Source organism: Pelodiscus sinensis, chromosome 29 (genome assembly GCF_052426305.1).
Source record: "Pelodiscus sinensis isolate ZL-2025 chromosome 29, ASM5242630v1, whole genome shotgun sequence".
In the NCBI taxonomy this organism is placed as follows: Eukaryota; Metazoa; Chordata; order Testudines; family Trionychidae; genus Pelodiscus; species Pelodiscus sinensis.
In genome coordinates this window covers 17,180,110-17,200,834 of record NC_143080.1, presented here as the reverse complement: position 1 = coordinate 17,200,834, position 20,725 = coordinate 17,180,110, and positions in this window count along the sequence as shown.

Genomic DNA, 20,725 nt, shown 5'->3' with positions numbered 1-20,725 from the left:
TGGGCGGGCGGGGCCAGGCAGGGAGGGGAAGCTGGGCGGGCGGGGCCAGGCTGGGAGGGAAGCTGGGCGGGCGGGGCCTGGCTTGGAGGAAAAAGCTGGGCGGACGGGGCCTGGCTCAGGAGGAGAAGCTGGGCAGGCGGTGCCAGGCTGGGAGGGGAAGCTGGGCCTGCGGGGCCTGCCTCGGGAGGGGAAGCTGGGCGGGCGGGGCCTGGCTCGGGAGGAGAAGCTGGGCAGGCGGTGCCAAGCTAGGAGGGGAATCTGGGCGGGCGGGGCCAAGATGGGAGGGGAAGGTGGGCGGGCGGGGCCAGGCTTGGAGGAGAAGCTGAGTGGGCGGGGCCGGACTCGGGAGGGGAAGCTGGGCGGGCGGGGCCAGGCTGGAGGAGAAGCTGGGTAGGCGGGGCCGGGCTCGAGAGGGGAAGCTGGGAAGGCGGGGCCGGGCTCGGGAAGAGAAGCTGGGCGGGAGGGGCCAACTTGGGGGGAGAAGCTGGGTGGGCGGGGCCAGGCAGGGTGGGGAAGGTGGGCGGGCGGGGCGAGGCTGGGAGGAGAAGCTTGGTGGGCGTGGCCGGGCTCGGGAGGGGAAGCTGGGCGGGCTGGCCGGGAACGGGGGGAGAAACTGGGCGGGAGGGGCCTGGCTCGGGAGGGGAAGCGGGCGGGCGGGGCAAACCTGGGAGGGGAAGGTGGGCGGGCGGGGCAAGGCTGGGAGGAGAAGCTGGGCGGGCGGGGCCTGGCTCAGGAGGAGAAGCTGGGCAGGCGGGGCCAGGCTGGGAGGGGAAGCTGGGCCTGCGGGGCCTGCCTCGGGAGGGAAAGCTGGGCGGGCGGGGCCTGGCTCAGGAGGAGAAGCTGGGCAGGCGGGGCCAGGCTGGGAGGGGAATCTGGGCGGGCGGGGGCTGGCTGGTAGGGGAAGCTGGGCGGGCGGGGCCAGGCTGGGAGGGGAATCTGGGCGGGCGGGGGCTGGCTGGGAGGGGAAGCTGGGTGGGCGGGGCCAGGCTGGTAGGGGAAGCTGGGGGGGCAGGGCCAAGATGGGAGGGGATGGTGGGCGGGCGGGGCCAGGCTGGGAGGAGAAGCTGAGCGGGGGGGGGGGGGCCGGACTCGGGAGGGTAAGGTGGGCGGGCGGGGCCTGGCTGGGAGGGGAAGCTGGGCGGGCGGGGCCTGGCTGGGAGGGGAAGCAGGGCGTGCGGGGCCAGGCAGGGAGGGGAAGGTGGGCGGGCGGGGCCAGGCAGGGAGGGGAAGGTGGGCGGGCGGGGCCAGGCTGGGAGGAGAAGCTGGACGTGCGGGGCCTGGCTGGGAGGGGAAGCAGGGCGTGCGGGGCCAGGCAGGGAGGGGAAGGTGGGCGGGCGGGGCCAGGCTGGGAGGAGAAACTTGGCGTGCGGGGCCTGGCTGGGAAGGGAAGCAGGGCGTGCGGGGCCAGGCAGGGAGGGGAAGGTGGGCGGGCGGGGCCAGGCTGGGAGGAGAAACTGGGCGTGCGGGGCCGGGCTGGGAGGGGAAGCAGGGCGGGCAGGGCCGGGCTCGGGAGGAGAAACTGGGCGGGAGGGGCCTGGCTCAGGAGGGGAAGCTGGGCGTGCGAGGCCTGGCTTGGGAGGAGAAGCGGGGCGGGCGGGGTCGGGAACGGGAGGAGAAACTGGGCGATCGGGGCCTGGCTCGGAGCGGAAGCTGGGCGGGCGGGGTCTGGCTCAGGAGGAGAAGCTGGGCGGGCGACGCCGGGCTGGGAGTGGATGCTGGGAGGGCGGGCCGGGAACGGGAGGAGAAACTGGGCGGGCGGGGCGTGGCTGGGAGGGGAAGCTGGGCGGGCAGGGACGGACTCGGGAGGGGAAGCTGGGCGGGCGGGGCCAAGCTAGGAGCGGAAGCTGGGCAGGCGGGGCCTGGCTTGGCAGGGGAAGGTGGGCGGGCGGGGACTGGCTTGGGGGAAAAAGCTGGGCGGGCGGGGCCTGGCTCGGAAGGGGAAGCTGGGTGGGCGGGGCCGAGCTCGGGAGGGGAAGCAGGACGGGCGGGGCCGGGCTCGGGAGGAGAAACTGGGCGGGCGCGGCCAGGCTGGGAGGGGAAGCTGGGCGGGAGGGGCCTGGCTCAGGAGGAGAAGCTGGGCGGGCGGCGCCAGGCTGGGAGGGGAACCTGGGCGGGCGGGGCCGGATTCGGGAGGGGAAGCTGGGCGGGCGGGGCCGGGCTCGAGAAGGGAAGCTGGGAAGGCGGGGCCAGGCTGGGAGGGGAAGCTGGGCCTGCGGGGCCTGCCTCGGGAGGGAAAGCTGGGCGGGCGGGGCCTGGCTCGGGAGGGGAAGCGGGGCGTGCGAGGCCTGGCTTGGGTGGAGAAGCGGGGCGGGCGGGGTCGTGAACGGGAGGAGAAACTGGGCGGTCGGGGCCTGGCTGGGAGGGGATGCAGGGCGGGCGGGGCCGGGCTCTGCAGGAGAAACTGGTCCGGCGGGGCCAGGCTGGGAGGGGAAGCTGGGCGGGCGGGGCCAGGCTGGGAGGAGAAGCTGGGTGGGCGGGGCCGGGCTCGAGAGGGGAAGCTGGGAAGGCGGGGCCGGGCTCGGGAAGAGAAAGTGGGCGGGCGGGGCCGGACTCGGGAGGGGAAGCTGGGCGGGTGGGGCCTGGTTCAGGAGGAGAAGCTGGGCAGGCGGGGCCAGGCTGAGAGGGGAAGCTGGGCGGGCGGGGCCTGCCTCGGGAGGGGAAGCTGGGCGGGCGGGGCCTGGCTTGGGAGGAGAAGCTGGGCGGGTGGAGCCAGGCTGGGAGGGGAAGCTGGGCGGGCGGGGCCTGGCTCAGGAGGAGAAGCTGGGCGGGCGGAGCCAGGCTGGGAGGGGAAGCTGGGCGGGCAGGGACGGACTCGGGAGGGGAAGCTGGGCGGGCGGGGCCAAGCTGGGAGGGGAAGCTGGGCAAACGGGGCCTGGCTTGGGAGAAAAATCAGGGCGGGCGGGGCCTGGCTTAGGAAGAGAAGCTGGGCAGGCGGGGCCAGGCTGGGAGGGGAAACTGGGCCTTCGGGGCCTTCCTCGGGAGGGAAAGCTGGGCGGGCGGGGCCTGCCTCGGGAGGGGAAGCTGGGCGGGCGGGGCCTGGCTCAGCAGGAGAAGCTGGGTGGGCGGGGCCTGGCTCAGGAGGAGAAGCTGGGCTGGCGGGGTCAGGCTTGGAGGGGAAGCTGGGCGGGCGGAGCCAGGCTGGGAGGGGAAGCTGGGGGGGGCGGGGCCTGGCTTGGGAGGAGAAGCGGGGCGGGCGGGGCCTGGCTCAGGAGGAGAAGCTGGGCGGGCGGAGCCAGGCTGGGAGGGGAAGCTGGGCGGGCAGGGACGGACTCGGGAGGGGAAGATGGGCGGGCGGGGCCAAGCTGGGAGGGGAAGCTGGGCAAACGGGGCCTGGCTTGGGAGAAAAATCAGGGCGGGCGGGGCCTGGCTTAGGAGGAGAAGCTGGGCAGGCGGGGCCAGGCTGGGAGGGGAAACTGGGCCTTCGGGGCCTTCCTCGGGAGGGAAAGCTGGGCGGGCGGGGCCTGCCTCGGGAGGGGAAGCTGGGCGGGCGGGGCCTGGCTCAGCAGGAGAAGCTGGGTGGGCGGGGCCTGGCTGGGAGGGGAAGCTGGGCGGGTGGGGCCTGGCTTGGGAGGAGAAGCTGGGCGGGTGGGGCCAGGCTTGGAGGAGAAGCTGAGCGGGCGGGGCCGGACGCGGGAGGGGAAGCTGGGCGGGCGGGGCCTGGCTGGGGAGGAGAAGCTGGGCGGGCGGGGCCGGACTCGGGAGGGGAAGCTGGGCGGGCGGGGCCTGGCTTGGGAGGAGAAACTGGGCGGGCGGGGCCGGGAACGGGAGGAGAAACTGGGCGGGCGGGGCCTGGCTGGGAGGGGAAGCTGGGCGGGCAGGGACGGACTCGGGAGGGGAAGCTGGGCGGGCAGGGACGGACTCGGGAGGGGAAGCTGGGCGTGCGGGGCCAAGCTAGGAGGGGAATCTGGGCAGGCGGGGCCTGGCTTGGCAGGGGAAGGTGGGCGGGCGGGGACTGGCTTGGGGGAAAAAGCTGGGCGGGCGGGGCCTGGCTCAGGAGGAGAAGCTGGGCAGGCGGGGCCAGGCTGGGAGGGGAAGCTGGGCGGGCGGGGCCTGGCTTGGGAGGAGAAGCTGGGCGGGTGGGGCCAGGCTGGGAGGAGAAGCTGAGCGGGCGGGGCCGGACGCGGGAGGGGAAGCTGGGCGGGCGGGGCCTGGCTGGGGAGGAGAAGCTGGGCGGGCGGGGCCGGGAACGGGAGGAGAAACTGGGCGGGCGGAGCCTGGCTGGGAGGGGAAGCTGGGCAAGCGGGGCCAGGAAAAGAGGGGAAGCTGGGCGGGCAGGGCCAGGCTGGGAGGGGAAGCTGGGCGGGCGGGCGGGGCCAAGCTGGGAGGGGAAGCTGGGCAAACGGGGCCAAGCTAGGAGGGGAATCTGGGCAGGCGGGGCCTGGCTTGGCAGGGGAAGGTGGGCGGGCGGGGACTGGCTTGGGGGAAAAAGCTGGGCGGGCGGGGCCTGGCTCAGGAGGAGAAGCTGGGCAGGCGGGGCCAGGCTGGGAGGGGAAGCTGGGCGGGCGGGCCTGGCTTGGGAGGAGAAGCTGGGCGGGTGACGTCTGGCTCAGGAGGAGAAGCTGGGCAGGCGGGGCCAGGCTGGGAGGGGAAGCTGGGCGGACGGTCCAGGCTGGGAGGGGAATTTGGGCGGCGGGGGCTGGCTGGGAGGGGAAGCTGGGTGGGCGGGGCCAGGCTGGGAGGGGAAGCTGGGCGGGCGGGGCCAAGATGGGAGGGGAAGGTGGGCGGGCGGGGCCAGACTGGGAGGAGAAGCTGAGCGGGCGGGGCCGGACTCGGGAGGGGAAGCTGGGCGGGCGGGGCCTGGCTGGAGAGGGGAAGCTGGGCGGTCGGGGCCAAGCTGGGAGGGGAAGATGGGCGGGCGGGGCCTGGCTTGGGAGGAGAAGCTCGGCGGGCGGGGCGTGGCTCAGGAGGAGAAGATGGGATGGCGGGGTCAGGCTTGGAGGGGAAGCTGGGCGGGCGGGGCCAAGCTGGGAGGGGAAGCTGGGAGGGCGGGGCCTGGCTTGGGAGGAGAAGCGGGGCGGGCGGGGTGGGGAACGGGAGGAGAAACTGGGCGGGCGGGGCCTGGCTGGGAGGGGAAGCTGGGCGGGCAGGGAAGGACTCGGGAGAGGAAGCTGGCCGGGCGGGGCCAAGATGGGAGGGGAAGGTGGGCGGGCGGGGCCAACTTGGGGGGAGAAGCTGGGTGGGCGGGGCCGGGCTCGGGAGCGGAAGCTGGGCAGGCGGGGCCTGGCTTGGGAGAAAAAGCTGGGCGGGCGGGGCCTGGCTCGGAAGGGGAAGCTGGGCGGGCGGGGCCAGGCTGGGAGGAGAAGCTGGGTGGGCGGGGCCGAGCTCGGGAGGGGAAGCAGGACGGTCGGGGCCGGGCTCGGGAGCAGAAACTGGGCGGGCGCGGCCAGGCTGGGAGAGGAAGCTGGGCGAGAGGGGCCTGGCTCAAGAGGAGAAGCTGGGCGGGCGGCGCCAGGCTGGGAGGGGAACCTGGGCGGGCGGGCCGGGAAAGGGAGGAGAAACTCGGCGTGCGGGGCCTGGCTGGGAGGGGAAGCAGGGGCGGGCGGGGCCGGGCTCGGGAGGAGAGACTCGGCGGGCGGGGCCTGGCTGGGAGGGGAAGCTGGGCGGGCGGGGCCGGGCTCGGGAAGAGAAAGTGGGCGGGCGGGGCCGGACTCGGGAGGGGAAGCTGGGCGGGCGGGGCCTGGCTCAGGAGGAGAAGCTGGGCAGGCGGGGCCAGGCTGAGAGGGGAAGCTGGGTGGGCGGGGCCTGCCTCGGGAGGGGAAGCTGGGCGGGCGGGGCCTGGCTCAGGAGGAGAAGCTGGGCGGGCGGGGCCTGGCTCAGGAGGAGAATCTGGGCTGGCGGGGTCAGGCTTGGAGGGGAAGCTGGGCGGGCGGAGCCAGGCTGGGGAGGAGAAGCTGGGCGGGCGGGGCCGGGAACGGGAGGAGAAACTGGGCGGGCGGGGCCTGGCTGGGAGGGGAAGCTGGGCAAGCGGGGCCAGGAAAAGAGGGGAAGCTGGGCAAACGGGGCCTGGCTTGGGAGAAAAATCAGAGCGGGCGGGGCCTGGCTTAGGAGGAGAAGCTGCGCAGGCGGGGCCAGGCTGGGAGGGGAAACTGGGCCTTCGGGGCCTTCCTCGGGAGGGAAAGCTGGGCGGGCGGGGCCTGGCTTGGGAGGAGAAGCTGGGCGGGCGGGGCCCGGCTCAGGAGGAGAAATTGGGCGGGCGGGGCCTGGCTGGGAGGGGAATCTGGGCGGGCGGGGGCTGGCTGGGAGGGGAAGCTGGGTGGGCGGGGCCAGGCTAGGTGGGAAAGCTGGGGGGGGGGCCAGGCTGGGAGGAGAAGATGAGCGGGCGGGGCCGGACTCGGGAGGGGAAGCTGGGCGGGCGGGGCCTGGCTGGGGAGGAAAAGCTGGGTGGGCGGGGCCGGGAACGGGAGGAGAAACTGGGCGGGCGGGGCCTGGCTGGGAGGGGAAGCTGGGCAAGCGGGGCCAGGAAAAGAGGGGAAGCTGGGCGGGCAGGGCCAGGCTGGGAGGGGAAGCTGGGCAAGCGCGGCCAGGAAAAGAGGGGAAGCTGGGCGGGCAGGGCCAGGCTGGGAGGGGAAGCTGGGCGGGCGGGGCCAAGCTAGGAGGGGAATCTGGGCAGGCGGGGCCTGGCTTGGCAGGGGAAGGTGGGCGGGCGGGGACTGGCTTGGGGGAAAAAGCTGGGCGGGCGGGGCCTGGCACAGGAGGAGAAGCTGGGCAGGCGGGGCCAGGCTGGGAGGGGAAGCTGGGCGGGTGGGGCCTGGCTTGGGAGGAGAAGCTGGGCGGGTGGGGCCAGGCTGGGAGGAGAAGCTGAGCGGGCGGGGCCGGACGCGGGAGGGGAAGCTGGGCGGGCGGGGCCTGGCTGGGGAGGAGAAGCTGGGCGGGCGGGGCCGGACTCGGGAGGGGAAGCTGGGCGGGCGGGGCCTGGCTTGGGAGGAGAAACTGGGCGGGCGGGGCCGGGAACGGGAGGAGAAACTGGGCGGGCGGGGCCTGGCTGGGAGGGGAAGCTGGGCGGGCAGGGACGGACTCGGGAGGGGAAGCTGGGCGTGCGGGGCCAAGCTAGGAGGGGAATCTGGGGAGGCGGGGCCTGGCTTGGCAGGGGAAGGTGGGCGGGCGGGGACTGGCTTGGGGGAAAAAGCTGGGCGGGCGGGACCTGGCACAGGAGGAGAAGCTGGGCAGGCGGGGCCAGGCTGGGAGGGGAAGCTGGGCGGGCGGGGCCTGGCTTGGGAGGAGAAGCTGGGCGGGTGGGGCCAGGCTGGGAGGAGAAGCTGAGCGGGCGGGGCCGGACGCGGGAGGGAAGCTGGGCGGGCGGGGCCTGGCTGGGGAGGAGAAGCTGGGCGGGCGGGGCCGGGAACGGGAGGAGAAACTGGGCGGGCGGAGCCTGGCTGGGAGCGGAAGCTGGGCAAGCGGGGCCAGGAAAAGAGGGGAAGCTGGGCGGGCAGGGCCAAGCTGGGAGGGGAAGCTGGGCAAACGGGGCCAAGCTAGGAGGGGAATCTGGGCAGGCGGGGCCTGGCTTGGCAGGGGAAGGTGGGCGGGCGGGGACTGGCTTGGGGGAAAAAGCTGGGCGGGCGGGGCCTGGCTCAGGAGGAGAAGCTGGGCAGGCGGGGCCAGGCTGGGGGGGAAGCTGGGCGGGCGGGCCTGGCTTGGGAGGAGAAGCTGGGCGGGTGAGGCCTGGCTCAGGAGGAGAAGCTGGGCAGGCGGGGCCAGGCTGGGAGGGGAAGCTGGGCGGACGGTCCAGGCTGGGAGGGGAATTTGGGCGGCGGGGGCTGGCTGGGAGGGGAAGCTGGGTGGGCGGGGCCAGGCTGGGAGGGGAAGCTGGGCGGGCGGGGCCAAGATGGGAGGGGAAGGTGGGCGGGCGGGGCCAGACTGGGAGGAGAAGCTGAGCGGGCGGGGCCGGACTCGGGAGGGGAAGCTGGGCGGGCGGGGCCTGGCTGGAGAGGGGAAGCTGGGCGGTCGGGGCCAAGCTGGGAGGGAAAGATGGGAGGGCGGGGCCTGGCTTGGGAGGAGAAGCTCGGCGGGCGGGGCGTGGCTCAGGAGGAGAAGCTGGGATGGCGGGGTCAGGCTTGGAGGGGAAGCTGGGCGGGCGGGGCCAAGCTGGGAGGGGAAGCTGGGAGGGCGGGGCCTGGCTTGGGAGGAGAAGCGGGGCGGGCGGGGTGGGGAACGGGAGGAGAAACTGGGCGGGCGGGGCCTGGCTGGGAGGGGAAGCTGGGCGGGCAGGGAAGGACTCGGGAGGGGAAGCTGGCCGGGCGGGGCCAAGATGGGAGGGGAAGGTGGGCGGGCGGGGCCAACTTGGGGGGAGAAGCTGGGTGGGCGGGGCCGGGCTCGGAGCGGAAGCTGGGCAGGCGGGGCCTGGCTCGGGAGAAAAAGCTGGGCAGGCGGGGCCTGGCTCGGAAGGGGAAGCTGGGCGGGCGGGGCCAGGCTGGGAGGAGAAGCTGGGTGGGCGGGGCCGAGCTCGGGAGGGGAAGCAGGACGGGCGGGGCCGGGCTCGGGAGGAGAAACTGGGCGGGCGCGGCCAGGCTGGGAGAGGAAGCTGGGCGGGAGGGGCCTGGCTCAAGAGGAGAAGCTGGGCGGGCGGCGCCAGGCTGGGAGGGGAACCTGGGCGGGCGGGGGCTGGCTGGGAGGGGAAGCTGGGTGGGCGGGGCCAGGCTGGGTGGGAAAGCTGGGGGGGGGCCAGGCTGGGAGGAGAAGATGAGCGGGCGGGGCCGGACTCGGGAGGGGAAGCTGGGCGGGCGGGGCCTGGCTGGGGAGGAAAAGCTGGGTGGGCGGGGCCGGGAACGGGAGGAGAAACTGGGCGGGCGGGGCCTGGCTGGGAGGGGAAGCTGGGCAAGCGGGGCCAGGAAAAGAGGGGAAGCTGGGCGGCCAGGGCCAGGCTGGGAGGGGAAGCTGGGCAAGCGGGGCCAGGAAAAGAGGGGAAGCTGGGCGGGCAGGGCCAGGCTGGGAGGGGAATCTGGGCAGGCGGGGCCTGGCTTGGCAGGGGAAGGTGGGCGGGCGGGGACTGGCTTGGGGGAAAAAGCTGGGCGGGCGGGGCCTGGCACAGGAGGAGAAGCTGGGCAGGCGGGGCCAGGCTGGGAGGGGAAGCTGGGCGGGTGGGGCCTGGCTTGGGAGGAGAAGCTGGGCGGGTGGGGCCAGGCTGGGAGGAGAAGCTGAGCGGGCGGGGCCGGACGCGGGAGGGGAAGCTGGGCGGGCGGGGCCTGGCTGGGGAGGAGAAGCTGGGCGGGCGGGGCCGGACTCGGGAGGGGAAGCTGGGCGGGCGGGGCCTGGCTTGGGAGGAGAAACTGGGCGGGCGGGGCCGGGAACGGGAGGAGAAACTGGGCGGGCGGGGCCTGGCGGGGAGGGGAAGCTGGGCGGGCAGGGACGGACTCGGGAGGGGAAGCTGGGCGTGCGGGGCCAAGCTAGGAGGGGAATCTGGGCAGGCGGGGCCTGGCTTGGCAGGGGAAGCTGGGCGGGCGGGGCCTGGCACAGGAGGAGAAGCTGGGCAAGCGGGGCCAGGCTGGGAGGGGAAGCTGGGCGGGCGGGGCCTGGCTTGGGAGGAGAAGCTGGGCGGGTGGGGCCAGGCTGGGAGGAGAAGCTGAGCGGGCGGGGCCGGACGCGGAGGGGAAGCTGGGCGGGCGGGGCCTGGCTGGGGAGGAGAAGCTGGGCGGGCGGGGCCGGGAACGGGAGGAGAAACTGGGCGGGCGGAGCCTGGCTGGGAGCGGAAGCTGGGCAAGCGGGGCCAGGAAAAGAGGGGAAGCTGGGCGGGCGGAGCCAGGCTGGGAGGGGAAGCTGGGCGGGCAGGGACGGACTCGGGAGGGGAAGCTGGGCGGGCGGGGCCAAGCTGGGAGGGGAAGCTGGGCAAACGGGGCCTGGCTTGGGAGAAAAATCAGGGCGGGCGGGGCCTGCCTTAGGAGGAGAAGCTGGGCAAGCGGGGCCAGGCTGGGAGGGGAAACTGGGCCTTCGGGGCCTTCCTCGGGAGGGAAAGCTGGGCGGGCGGGGCCTGGCTTGGGAGGAGAAGCTGGGCGGGCGGGGCCTGGCTCTGGAGGAGAAATTGGGCGGGCGGGGCCTGGCTTGGGAGGAGAAGCTGGGCGGGCGGGGCCTGGGTCAGGAGGAGAAGCTGGGCTGGCGGGGTCAGGCTTGGAGGGGAAGCTGGGCGGGCGGGGCCAAGCTGGGAGGGGAAGCTGGGAGGGCGAGGCCTGGCTTGGGAGGAGAAGCGGGGCGGGCAGGGACGGACTCGGGAGGGGAAGCTGGCCGGGCGGGGCCAAGCTGGGAGGGGAAGGTGGGTGGGCGGGGCCGGGCTCGGGAGGGGAAGCTGGGCGGGCGGGGGACGGGCTCGGGAGGAGAAACTGGGCGGGCGGGGCCAGGCAGGGAGGGGAGGCTGGGAAGGCGGGGCCGGGCTCGGGAAGAGAAAGTGGGCGGGCGGGGCCTGGCTCAGGAGGAGAAGCTGGGCGGGCGGAGCCAGGCTGGGAGGGGAAGCTGGGCGGGCAGGGACGGACTCGGGAGGGGAAGCTGGGCGGGCGGGGCCAAGCTGGGAGGCGAAGCTGGGCAAACGGGGCCTGGCTTGGGAGAAAAATCAGGGCGGGCGGGGCCTGGCTTAGAAGGAGAAGCTGGGCAGGCGGGGCCAGGGTGGGAGGGGAAACTGGGCCTTCGGGGCCTTCCTCGGGAGGGAAAGCTGGGCGGGCGGGGCCAAGCTGGGAGGGGAAGGTGGGTGGGCGGGGCCGGACTCGGGAGGGGAAGCTGGGCGGGCGGGGCCGGGCTCGGGAGGAGAAACTGGGCGGGCGGGGCCTGGCTGGGAGGGGAAGCAGGGCGTGCGGGGCCAGGCAGGGAGGGGAAGGTGGGTGGGCGGGCGGGGCGAGGCTGGGAGGAGAAGCTGGGTGGGCGTGGCCGGGCTCGGGAGTGGAAGCTGGGCGGGCGGGGCCTGGCTTGGGAGGAGAAGCTGGGCGGGCGGGGCCTGGCTCAGGAGGAGAAGCTGGGCTGGCGGGGTCAGGCTTGGAGGGGAAGCTGGGCGGGCGGGGCCAAGCTGGGAGGGGAAGCTGGGAGGGCGGGGCCTGGCTTGGGAGGAGAAGCGGGGCGGGCGGGGCCGGGAACGGGAGGAGAAACTGGGCGGGCGGGGCCTGGCTGGGAGGGGAACCTGGGCGGGCAGGGACGGACTCGGGAGGGTAAACTGGCCGGGCGGGGCCAAGATGGGAGGGGAAGGTGGGCGGGCGGGGCCAACTTGGGGGGAGAAGCTGGGCGGGCGGGGCCTGGCTCGGGAGGAGAAACTCGGCGGGCGGGGTCTGGCTCGGCAGGGGAAGCGTGGCGTGCGAGGCCTGGCTTGGGAGGAGAAGCGGGGCGTGCGAGGCCTGGCTAGGGAGGAGAAACTCGGCGGGCGGGGTCTGGCTCGGCAGGGGAAGCGGGGCGTGCGAGGACTGGCTTGGGAGGAGAAGCGGGGCGGGCGGGGTCTGGAACGGGAGGAGAAACTGGGAGGGCTGGGCCTGGCTGGGAGGTGTGACGTAGTGGGGGTACCTGGCTGGTTTCTATGCTGCTGGCTCTGGGGGAACCCCCACTGGCTGCCGTGGGTACCACGACCCAGCAAAACAGGATGAGTCACTATGCAAATGAGTAGGGGCAGACACCCCCCATGGAGAGGAACAAAGGAAGGTGGAATGCTGCCTTGGCTGGGGGGCAGGGCTGGAAGTTGGGGAGTTGGTTGCTGGCTGTCGGAGGGCATGGAGGAGAGCCTAGGGGAAGGGGCTGGAGTTTAGGGGCCCAGTCTCCCCCATCTCAAGGGGGCCTGAGGCATCCTAGCCCAGTTCCTGTAACCAGATTACATCTGTGCTGCGCTGTGCTGGAGGAGCAATAAACCACCCTCAATTCCACTGGCTGGTGCAGTCTGTTTGTGCCATTTCGGGGTGCAGGAGACGGGGAACCCCCAACGCGCCGTCACACTGGTGTCAGAAGTGGGATGCACTGCACCCCGTGGATGGAGCTTCCAGCGGCGAGCGACAAGGCGCAGTAGAAGCAAGAGCCCTGGAGCCAGGCGTGCTGGAGACAGAGCAAAGCGGTTCCTGGGAATCGTGGGGCGCTGCAGCACTAGACTGGTGAGTCTGCACCGAGGGGACCAGCGGGCAGATGGCCTACGCCCGACTCTTGAAGGCAGAGCTGGTGGGGCTGTGCAGAGAGAGGGGCTTGCCTGTGCAGAAAGCAACCAAGGCCCAGCTGATTGCTCAGCTAGAAGAGAACGACCAGCCACAGGGCCAGGATCTTGTCCCCAGGGGAAGCAGCCAGACCCCCCCTGAGAGTGTGTCAGGCTCAGAGAGGGGGAGGAGCGCTGGAACCCACAGGAGAGATGAGACAGCTTCCCCCAGGAGGCCTGCAAGCTGCAGCCCATCTAGGGCAGGGGCCAGCCAAGCAGAGCTGCGGCGGCTGGAGATCCAGCTGCGGATCAAGGAATTGGAAGTAGAGGACCGAGAGAGGGACCGCCAGGACCGAGAAAGGGAGCGCCAAGATCGAGAGAGGCAGCGGCAGCATGAGCTGGCCATGGCAGAGCGGAGAACCGGCGGGGCACCGGCTGCGCCAAGTGCGGATGGGCCCCAGGGTCCCAGGACTGCCAGACGCTTGGAGAGGCCCGTGGTGGCCCAATTGAAGGACATGGGTGACATAGACGGGTTCCTCAGTGCCTTTGAGAGGGCCTGTGGACTGCAACGGGTTCCCCCAGCTGACTGGCTGCAGGAGCTCATCCCCGCACTGAACCAGGAGGCGGCCGGAGTGCTCAGTCAGCTGGAGGACCTACAGCCCGGGGATTACAACCGAGTCAAGGAGGCCCTGCTGCACAAGTTCGGGCTGACCCCCGAGATGTACAGGAAGAAGTTCCGGGGGGTACAGAAAGGGCCACGGGAGACCTATGTGGACCTGGCCTCCCGCCTGGCGCAATACTGCCGCAAGTGGGTGTCTGGAGTCGGAGCCCAGAGCGCAGAGGAGCTGCTCAAGCTGGTCATGATGGAGCAGTTCTATGAAGCGTGCCCACCCAAACTGAGGCTGTGGCTCAAGGACCGGAGACCAGAGAACCCCCAGGAGGCCGGGAGACTGGCGGATGAGTTCACGGAGAGCCGGTCCGGGTGTGAACGGGAGTCCCGGAGAGAAAGGGAACCGCGCAGAGACCGGATCTCGGCTGAGCGACGGAGGGAGTCAACTACGGGGCGAGACCAAGGAACAGGTCGTCTGCGCCCCAGAGAACCAGCCAGGGCCTGGACAGAGACAGCCCAAAGCCTAACTTGCCATCGCTGTGGGCAAAAAGGCCACAAGAGGGCTCAGTGCACCAGGTCCCAGGACCGGGGACTTTCCAGGGTTAACTGGCTGGGGCGGGAGGAAGGGCAGGCTGCCCCAGAGGCAGGGGCTGGCAGGCAAACCTCAGCTCAGAGAGAGGGGAAGGATGCTCAGTGCACCTCCCCTGGGAGGTCTGATTCTCAGGAGGCGGATTTCTCCGTGTACCGGGTGGGGGCAGGACGGCCCCTGCGGAGCGAGTGCCTCATACCCCTGGAGGTGGATGGTAGGAAGGTGACGGGCTTCTGGGACACGGGGGCGGAGGTGACTCTGGCCCGATCCGACATAGTGGCCCCGGAGTGGATACTACCCCACGCGCAGCTGACCCTGAAGGGCATAGACGGGTCCCCGTTTAAGGTGCCTGTAGCCAGGGTGCATCTGAAATGGGGGGCGAAGGAAGGCCTCAAGGAAGTGGGGGTGCACCCGCACTTGCCCACCGAGGTGCTGATGGGGAATGACCTAGAGGAGTGGCCCCATGAATCCCAGCGGGCTCTAGTCACTACCCGGAGCCAGAGCCAGCGGGGGGCTGACAACGTGTGTCCAGGGAAGGACTCCTGGCAGCGTCCTCAGGGTCCCATCCCAGTGGACACGGGGTCCAGCCAGGCTGGGACTCCGGACCTAGGCAGAGGTGGGGAACAGGTCCCGATCCCTGCCTCAGCAGCTGAATTCCAGGCTGAGGTGCAGGCAGACCCCTCCTTGCAGAGGCTGAGGGACCAGGCTGGCCTCCATGCAGCTCAGCCCCGGGGGAGAGGTGGCCAGGAGAGATTCCTGCGGGGGCGTGGACTCCTGTTCCGTGAGTGGCTCCCCCCCAGGAAGGTGAGGGCATGGAGGGTGGAGCGGCAGCTGGTCGTCCCCCGAAAGTATCGCCTCAAGCTGCTGTATTTGGCCCACGACGTCCCCGTTGGGGGCCACCGGGGGATCCGGCGCACGCGGCTGAGGCTGCTCCAGCACTTCTATTGGCCGGGGATCTTTACAGCCGTGCAGCGGTACTGCCGGTCCTGTGACTCCTGCCAGAGGGGCGGGAAGGCCCAAGACAGTAGGAAAGCGGCTTGGGGGTCTCTACCCCAGATAGACCCTCTGGGCTTGCTGAGAGAGTTATGGGAGGGGAAGTCCTCCCTGGAGGGAGCATCGGGGGTGGGAGCCGCCCTGGCTGTCCAGAGAAGGCTCGCTGGGATCATGGCCCCGGCCCGAGAGACCCTGGCCAGAGATCAAGGCCAGTGGAAGGGTGGGTGTGACCCCGAGGACAGGCCTGTGCCAGTCGCCCTGGAGCGGGGCGGCGAGTGGACAGAGGGAAGCCAGCTCATGTGGGGCCTCGCCACGGCCGGCCCGAGTCAAGGGGAGCACCCATGTCCCCAGGGCGGGTTCCCACGCAGAGGACCCGAACTTCCCTAGGTCACGAGCGGAGTGACCCTGCTCAGTTCGCTCTCGGAGGGGGGAGAACTGTGACGTAGTGGGGGTACCTGGCTGGTTTCTATGCTGCTGGCTCTGGGGGAACCCCCACTGGCTGCCGTGGGTACCACGACCCAGCAAAACAGGATGAGTCACTATGCAAATGAGTAGGGGCAGACACCCCCCATGGAGAGGAACAAAGGAAGGTGGAATGCTGCCTTGGCTGGGGGGCAGGGCTGGAAGTTGGGGAGTTGGTTGCTGGCTGTCGGAGGGCATGGAGGAGAGCCTAGGGGAAGGGGCTGGAGTTTAGGGGCCCAGTCTCCCCCATCTCAAGGGGGCCTGAGGCATCCTAGCCCAGTTCCTGTAACCAGATTACATCTGTGCTGCGCTGTGCTGGAGGAGCAATAAACCACCCTCAATTCCACTGGCTGGTGCAGTCTGTTTGTGCCATTTCGGGGTGCAGGAGACGGGGAACCCCCAACGCGCCGTCACAGGAGGGGAAGCTGGACGGGCAGGGACGGACTCGGGAGGGGAAGCTGGCCGGGCGGGGCCAGGCTCAGGAGGGGAAGCTGAGCGGGCGGGGCCGGGCTGTGCAGGAGAAACTGGTCCGGCGGGGCCAGACTGGGAGGGGAAGCTGGGCGGGCGGGGCCTGGCTCAGGAGGAGAAGCTGGGCGGGCGGCGCCAGGCTGGGAGGGGAAGCTGGGCGGGCGGGGCCGGACTCGGGAGGGGAAGCTGGGCGGGCGGGGCCAGGCTGGGAGGAGAAGCTGGGTGGGCGAGGCCGGGCTCGAGAGGGGAAGCTGGGAAGGCGGGGCCGGGCTCGGGAAGAGAAAGTGGGCGGGCGGGGCCGGACTCGGGAGGGGAAGCTGGGCGGGCGGGGCCTGGCTCAGGAGGAGAACCTGGGCAGGGGGGGCCAGGCTGAGAGGGGAAGCTGGGTGGGCGGGGCCTGCCTCGGGAGGGGAAGCTGGGCGGGCGGGGCCTGGCTCAGCAGGAGAAGCTGGGTGGGCGGGGCCTGGCTCAGGAGGAGAAGCTGGGCTGGCGGGGTCAGGCTTGGAGGGGAAGCTGGGCGGGCGGAGCCAGGCTGGGAGGGGAAGCTGGGCGGGCGGGGCCTGGCTTGGGAGGAGAAGCGGGGCGGGCGGGGCCGGGAACGGGAGGAGAAACTGGGCGGGCAGGGCCAGGCTGGGAGGGGAAGCTGGGCGGGCAGGGACGGACTCGGGAGGGGAAGCTGGCCGGGCGGGGCCAGGCTCGGGAGGGGAAGCTGGGCGGGCAGGGACGGACTCGGGAGGGGAAGCGGGGCGGGCTGGGCCGGGAACGGGAGGAGAAACTGGGCGGGCGGGGCCTGGCTTGGGAGGAGAAGCTGGGCGGGCGGGGCCTGGCTCAGGAGGAGAAATTGGGCGGGGGGGGCCAGGCTCGGAGGGGAATCTGGGCGGGCGGGGGCTGGCTGGGAGGGGAAGCTGGGTGGGCGGGGCCAGGCTGGGAGGGGAAGCTGGGGGGGGGGCCAAGATGGGAGGGGAAGCTGGGCGGGCGGGGCCAGGCTGGGAGGAGAAGCTGAGCGGGCGGGGCCGGACGCGGGAGGGGAAGCTGGGCGGGCGGGGCCTGGCTGGGGAGGAGAAGCTGGGCGGGCGGGGCCGGGAACGGGAGGAGAAACTGGGCGGGCGGGGCCTGGCTGGGAGGGGAAGCTGGGTGGGCAGGGCCGGGCTCGAGAGGGGAAGCTGGGAAGGCGGGGCCGGGCTCGGGGGGAGAAAGTGGGCGGGCGGGGCCGGACTCGGGAGGGGAAGCTGGGCGGGCGGGGCCTGGCTCAGGAGGAGAATCTGGGCAGGCGGGGCCAGGCTGAGAGGGGAAGCTGGGCGGGCGGGGTCAGGCTTGGAGGGGAAGCTGGGCGGGCAGGGACGGACTCGGGAGGGGAAGCTGGGCGGGCGGGGCCAAGCTGGGAGGGAAGCTGGGCAGGCGGGGCCAGGCAGGGAGGGGAAGCTGGGCGGGCGGGGCCAGGCAGGGAGGGGAAGCTGGGCGGGCGGGGCCAGGCTGGGAGGGGAAGCTGGGCGGGCGGGGCCAGGCTGGGAGGGGAAGCTGGGCGGGCGGGGCCTGGCTTGGAGGAAAAAGCTGGGCGGGCGGGGCCTCGCTCAGGAGGAGAAGCGGGGCAGGCGGTGCCAGGCTGGGAGGGGAAGCTGGGCCTGCGGGGCCTGCCTCGGGAGGGGAAGCTGGGCGGGCGGGGCCTGGCTCGGGAGGAGAAGCTGGGCGGGCGGGGCCTGGCTCAGGAGGAGAAGCTGGGCAGGCGGTGCCAAGCTAGGAGGGGAATCTGGGCGGGCGGGGGCTGGCTGGGAGGGGAAGCTGGGTGGGCGGGGCCAGGCTGGGAGGGGAAGCTGGGGGGGCGGGGCCAAGATGGGAGGGGAAGGTGGGCGGGCGGGGCCAGGCTTGGAGGAGAAGCTGAGCGGGCGGGGCCGGACTCGGGAGGGGAAGCTGGGCGGGCGGCGCCAGCCTGGGAGGGGAAGCTGGGCGGGCGGGGCCGGACTCGGGAGGGGAAGCTGGGCGGGCGGGGCCAGGCTGGGAGGAGAAGCTGGGTGGGCGGGGCCGGGCTCGAGAGGGGAAGCTGGGAAGTCGGGGCCGGGCTCGGGAAGAGAAAGTGGGCGGGCGGGGCCGGACTCGGGAGGGGAAGCTGGGCGGGCGGGGCCTGGCTCAGGAGGAGAAGCTGGGCAGGCGGGGCCTGGCTCAGGAGGAGAACCTGGGCTGGCGGGGTCAGGCTTGGGAGGAGAAGCTGGGCGGGCTGGGCCTGGCTCAGGAGGAGAAGCTGGGCTGGCGGGGTCAGACTTGGAGGGGAAGCTGGGCGGGCGGAGCCAGGCTGGGAGGGGAAGCTGGGCAAACGGGGCCTGGCTTGGGAGAAAAATCAGGGCGGGCGGGGCCTGGCTTAGGAGGAGAAGCTGGGCAGGCGGGGCCAGGCTGGGAGGGGAAACTATGCCTTCGGGGCCTTCCTCGGGAGGGAAAGCTGGGCGGGCGGGGCCTGGCTTGGGAGGAGAAGCTGGGCGGGCGGGGCCTGGCTCAGGAGGAGAAATTGGGCGGGCGGGGCCAGGCTGGGAGGGGAAACTGGGTGGGCGGGGGCTGGCTGGGTGGGGAAGCTGGGTGGGCGGGGCCAGGCTGGGAGGGGTAGCTGGGGGGGGGGCCAAGATGGGAGGGGAAGCTGGGCGGGCGGGGCCAGGCTGGGAGGAGAAGCTGAGCGGGCGGGGCCGGACTCGGGAGAGGAAGCTGGGCGGGCGGGGCCTGGCTGGGGAGGAGAAGCTGGGCGGGCGGGGCCCGAAACGGGAGGAGAAACTGGGCGGGCGGGGCCTGGCTGGGAGGGGAAGCTGGGCAAGCGGGGCCAGGAAAAAAGGGGAAGCTGGGCGGGCAGGGCCAGGCTGGGAGGGGAAGCTGGGCGGGCGCTGGCTTGGGAGGAGAAACTGGGCGGGCGGGGCCGGGAACGGGAGGAGAAACTGGGCGGGCGGGGCCTGGCTGGGAGGGGAAGCTGGGCGGGCAGGGACGGACTCGGGAGGGGAAGCTGGGCGGGCGGGGCCAAGCTAGGAGGGGAAGCTGGGGAGGCGGGGCCTGGCTTGGCAGGGGAAGGTGGGCGGGCGGGGACTGGCTTGGGGGAAAAAGCAGGGCGGGCGGGGCCTGGCTCAGGAGGAGAAGCTGGGCTGGCGGGGTCAGGCTTGGAGGGGAAGCTGGGCGGTCGGGGCCAAGCTGGGAGTGGAAGATGGGCGGGCGGGGCCTGGCTTGGGAGGAGAAGCTGGGCGGGCGGGGCCTGGCTCAGGAGGAGAAGCTGGGCTGGCGGGGTCAGGCTTGGAGGGGAAGCTGAGCGGGCGGGGCCAAGCTGGGATGGGAAGCTGGGAGGGCGGAGCCTGGCTTGGGAGGAGAAGCGGGGCGGGCGGGGCCGGGAACCGGAGGAGAAACTGGGCGGGCGGGGCCTGGCTGGGACCGGAAGCTTGGCGGGCAGGGAAGGACTCGGGAGGGGAAGCTGGCCGGGCGGGGCCAAGATGGGAGAGGAAGGTGGGCGGCCGGGGCCAACTTGGGCGGAGAAGCTGGGTGGGCGGGGCCCGGCTCGGGAGCGGAAGCTGGGCAGGCGGGGCCTGGCTTGGGAGAAAAAGCTGGGCGGGCGGGGCCTGGCTCGAAAGGGGAAGCTGGGCGGGCGGGGCCAGGCTGGGAGGAGAAGCTGGGTGGGCGGGGCCGGGCTCGAGAGGGGAAGCTGGGAAGGCGGGGCCGGGCTCGGGAAGAGAAAGTGGGCGGGCGGGGCCGGACTCGGGAGGGGAAGCTGGGCTGGCGGGGCCTGGCTCAGGAGGAGAAGCTGGGCAGGCGGGGCCAGGCTGACAGGGTAAGCTGGGCGGGCAGGGCCTGCCTCTGGAGGGGAAGCTGGGCGGGCGGGGCCTGGCTTGGGAGGACAAGCTGGGCGGGCGGGGCCTGGCTAAGGAGGAGAAGCTGGGCTGCCGGGGTCAGGCTTGGAGGGGAAGCTGGGCGGGCGGAGCCAGGCTGGGAGGGGAAGCTGGGCGGGCGGGGCCTGGCTCAGGAGGAGAAGCTGGGCGGGCGGAGCCAGGCTGGGAGGGGAAGCTGGGCGGGCAGGGACGGACTCGGGAGGGGAAGCTGGGCGGGCGGGGCCAAGCTGGGAGGGGAAGCTGGGCAAACGGGGCCTGGCTTGGGAGAAAAATCAGGGCGGGCGGGGCCTGGCTTAGGAGGAGAAGCTGGGCAAGCGGGGCCAGGCTGGGAGGGGAAACTGGGCCTTCGGGGCCTTCCTCGGGAGGGAAAGCTGGGCGGGCGGGGCCTGGCTTGGGAGGAGAAGCTGGGCGGGCGGGGCCTGGCTCTGGAGGAGAAATTGGGCGGGCGGGGCCTGGCTTGGGAGGAGAAGCTGGGCGGGCGGGGCCTGGGTCAGGAGGAGAAGCTGGGCTGGCGGGGTCAGGCTTGGAGGGGAAGCTGGGCGGGCGGGGCCAAGCTGGGAGGGGAAGCTGGGAGGGCGAGGCCTGGCTTGGGAGGAGAAGCGGGGCGGGCAGGGACGGACTCGGGAGGGGAAGCTGGCCGGGCGGGGCCAAGCTGGGAGGGGAAGGTGGGTGGGCGGGGCCGGGCTCGGGAGGGGAAGCTGGGCGGGCGGGGGACGGGCTCGGGAGGAGAAACTGGGCGGGCGGGGCCAGGCAGGGAGGGGAGGCTGGGAAGGCGGGGCCGGGCTCGGGAAGAGAAAGTGGGCGGGCGGGGCCGGACTCGGGAGGGGAAGCTGGGCGGGCGGGGCCGGGCTGGGAGGGGAAGCTGGGCGAGCAGGGACGGACTCGGGAGGGGAAGCGGGCGGGCGGGGCCGGGCTGGGAGGGGAAGCTGGGCGAGCAGGGACGGACTCGGGAGGGGAAGCGGGCGGGCGGGGCAAGGCTGGGAGGGAAAGCTGGGCGGGCGGGGCCTGGCTCAGGAGGAGAAGCTGGGCAGGCGGGGCCAGGCTGGGAGGGGAAGCTGGGCCTGCGGGGCCTGCCTCGGGAGGGAAAGCTGGGCGGGCGGGGCCTGGCTGGGAGGGGAATCTGGGCGGGCGGGGGCTGGCTGGGAGGGGAAGCTGGGAGGGCGGGGCCAGGCTGGGAGGGGAAGCTGGGGGGGCAGGGCCAGGCTGGGAGGGGAAGCTGGGCGGGCGGGGCCTGGCTCAGGAGGAGAAGCTGGGCAGGCGGGGCCAAGCTGGTAGGGGAAGCTGGGCAAACGGGGCCTGGCTTGGGAGAAAAATCAGGGCGGGCGGGGCCTGGCTTAGGAGGAGAAGCTGGGCAGGCGGGGCCAGGCTGGGAGGGGAAACTGGGCCTGCGGGGCCTGCCTCGGGAGGGGAAGCTGGGCGGGCGGGGCCTGGCTCGGGAGGAGAAACTGGGCGGGCGGGGCCTGGCTCAGGAGGAGAAACTGGGCGGGCGGGGCCTGGCTCAGGAGGAGAAACTGGGCGGGCGGGGCCAGGCTGGGAGGGGAAGCTGGGGGGGGGGCCAAGATGGGAGGGGAAGCTGGGCGGGCGGGGCCAGGCTGGGAGGAGAAGCTGGGCAGGCGGGGCCAGGCTGGGACGGGAAGCTGGGCGGGCGGGGCCTGGCTGGAGAGGGGAAGCTGGGCGGGCGG